Below are 3,256 nucleotides of genomic sequence, written 5' to 3'. Positions count from 1 at the left end.
AGGTATAAAGAAAGAGACCATACTTAATTATATGATTTACATCCAAAGCTCAACCTTCACAGTCTTTCCAAGGCATCCCGCCAAGTCAATCACCCGCTTTTTCATCAGGGCAACAACATCATCTTCAAGACGAGTCATATTGAATTTTGCTAAGTCAGGCTTAAATATAACTTTTGTCCAGTTTTCGCTCTCCTTGCATTTTGTTATGACGGGCTCAGATTTCTTTCCCATATTGTTTTAGAAAACCTTCATAGGAGTGGAAGGAACTTGCCAGTTAGCAAAGCACATGAATCATAATAAGGCTTTGTAAGGAAAACTATATGTACAAACAACAGAATATGCTACCAACTTTTTTTTATAAAAAAGATTCAAATCAGAATTTACATATTAGCAGGCAAGCGAAACATGCATGGTATGACTTAAATTTGGAAGAAACCCCAATTGTCTTAGAAGGCTTTTACAGCCTTTACGAAGTTGGAAACCAGATAGCAAGTAATACGTTCAATATTTGCTGATGTTCTGCCTTTGCTATGCTTTGTCACTGGACCAAACAAAGCAATTGACGCATCTCTCAAAGGAATTCAACACAAATGAAGGTTATGTAATTACTCCTACTATATGGTTATGATGTAAAAAAAAACCTCAGTTTCAGCCATGGAAGTCGTGCATTGATCACGCGATTTCAATGAAATCATGAATCAATACACATATTAACTCTCCATTGCTTTTAAAATCATATTTTCAAAAAACGTTTTTATCTTAAAGTCATGTTTTGAAAACATGATTTCAAAAACAAACTTGGTTTGGTATATAATTTCACAACGGCTCGAGTTTGGGAAATTTGTTTCGAAATGACGTGTGTTTGGTATAAAAAAAAACTATCTATTCAGGTTACACAGCCAGCGTGGTCTCATATTTTAAAATTTCATTAGGGCTTAGATATTCACACTCTGCAACGGATCCCCCCTAAACATACAGTACGCATATAGGCTTTGAACACAGAGAGCAGGGAGGGAAGAAACAAACCAGACAGACTTCATCTCCAGTGGCATATTTCCCAGCATAATCTTTTAATAGCTTCTCAAGAGCTGCAATGTGTGTACATAGAAATCAGCTCAAATTCAACACTCAATTTTCAAAGCAACCTTAATCATATCATAGCAAACTTGATTTTTGGTCACTGTTTGCCCAGAAATTACCAAACTCTAATGGAAAATTTCCCAACTTAAAAGTTAAAGTAGGTTAGGATTTTTTCAGAGGAATTCTACAAAAAGAAACTCCTATCGATGATAAATTTAAATCAGCAGTGATTTTTTTCTTAATGCTTAGTACAAGATCAAATTCTCACCTAACTTCATGGTAATTGAAACTTAAACCAATAGGAAACCATGATGCACTTTCAATCCACTCCCCACATTCATGGAGATGATTACCTATTGAATATGGTAATCCTAATTATGTATGTTCAATCAGATAAATTGATGCATTCTTATTGAATGTGTTGATTAATCCTTTTAAAGCACCAGAACTTCTGTGCAAAGTCCTATATTTGATACAATACTAAGATCATTTGAATGGTTTGTAGATCCTCATGGCATAAAATATAAAGTTGCCTCAAATTTAACTTGCATTGCACATAAGTTGTCTGGCTTGAAAAAAAGGAAAAAGAAAAAAGGATAGAACATGTTTCCATTGGACTGAACCATAGGTTGTATTAAAAAAGTTCCATCTTTTCAATATAAGGCATACTAAAACAAGGTATATTAATGACATGCCCATTTTCATTTGTTGGACTCCAACACTTGTCTTTAGACACTTCTGACACGTGTCAAACACGTCCAGTTATTATTATTATGATGATTATTATTAGGAACTAATAATTACCTTTGATGTAAATTTAGGAACTAATAATTATAATAAAAAAAATGTAAATTTATACCCATTAATCCATTCTCATTTGAACTTTGGAAATGCGTGTTATGTTGTGTATTTTTATTAACTTTGACTGAAATATTTATATATATAACATATGATAAATATAAAAAAATTATATTTTACTCATGTCCCCACGTAATGTCCTGCATTTTTTTTGAAAACTGTTGTATCGGTGTCCATGTCCATGCTTACTAGATTATAGGGTTTTTGGTAGAGGACAAAGTGAAGATTTGAATAGATAACAAGATCATATCTTCTACTTTTTATGTATTTATTTGATGATCCTAACACAAGACATGTTTTAAAAGTAAGCTAACATCAATTACTAATAAATTAATTAAGTAATTGGCATGAGGAAAAAGGTTCCAGTCACTTCATAAAGTCTTCTTCTTAACAATGATCCAGCTATTATTTGCTTGATACTAGCAAAACAATTAAAATACATTATTAAAACAAAATTATCAGAAAGGAGTTTGGATCAAACTGTGATGTCCATGGGTTGCACACACTTGCTCTTTGATAGGAACAAGGAAACAAAGTATTGCTTGGATGATTGGAGGCAACAGGTTAAGAAGGTGAAACGTCAAGTAGTCAGCACTAGCAGGCTACACACAACCAACTTGTGTATTCAAACTGGTATGACAGATTTCTTTAAATGAAAAAATAAAATAAAAATCCATAATCTGTAGTTCATTAGGTAAAGCTTACCTGCAAAGCCTTTGCCAATATGATACTGAACCCAAACAAGCTTCTCATCAGGATGAACTTTTTCCCCAATATACTTCTGTACATTAAAAAGCAGGGAAATACCCATCACTATGCTAAAAAAAAATGTTGTGATAGCATTCTATGAATTTTAGCAATGAAACAGAAATTTTAAAGCAGTTATCTCACTCCAATACTCACCAGTACACCTATATTCTGAAGCGGCTGTATGCTTGAGGAAACAATATTTGCAGCCTATAAATCAAATAATAAATACATTGAGGATTAGTTTAAGTAATCAAAACAGAACAGGATGAAAAAAAAAAAAAAACAAAATTGAGAAAGTAAAAGGAATGAATGAATAGTTTTGCTAACCTAAAGTTTTATTACTTCAACATGTTATTCGCTTAAAGCCGGATAAAGCACTTCAACTAGAGCAAGGGTGTTCTAATGATATCATTTTCCATGTAAAATGACAGTTGCATGTACGTGTTGGACCCACTAAGGTCCATTTTCAGACTTTCAGTAGCATTGCTATAACCTATACTCCATCCTCCCAAGAATTCCCTTATCTTTCAATAAGTTCCTTATCTTATCTAAGAAATGAAAATACCAC

General features: G+C 32.8%; 1 long non-coding RNA gene across 1 annotated transcript; it reads right to left on the bottom strand.

Moving 5' to 3' along the window:
• Positions 1-996: 996 nt before the first annotated feature.
• LOC145804248 (uncharacterized) lies at positions 997-2,967 on the bottom strand. Its single transcript, XR_014345877.1, has 3 exons — positions 2,842-2,967; positions 2,644-2,719; positions 997-1,088 (listed from the first exon to the last, which is right to left on the bottom strand). It is a non-coding gene; the product is annotated as an uncharacterized LOC145804248 (long non-coding RNA).
• Between the last annotated feature and the right edge of the window lie 289 nt (positions 2,968-3,256).

This window comes from Camellia sinensis, chromosome 12, assembly GCF_055761805.1.
Source record: "Camellia sinensis isolate YWXY chromosome 12, ASM5576180v1, whole genome shotgun sequence".
In the NCBI taxonomy this organism is placed as follows: domain Eukaryota; kingdom Viridiplantae; phylum Streptophyta; class Magnoliopsida; order Ericales; family Theaceae; genus Camellia; species Camellia sinensis.
The sequence above is the reverse complement of the archived record's forward strand: the minus strand, read 5'-3'. Positions and strand labels throughout refer to the sequence as shown.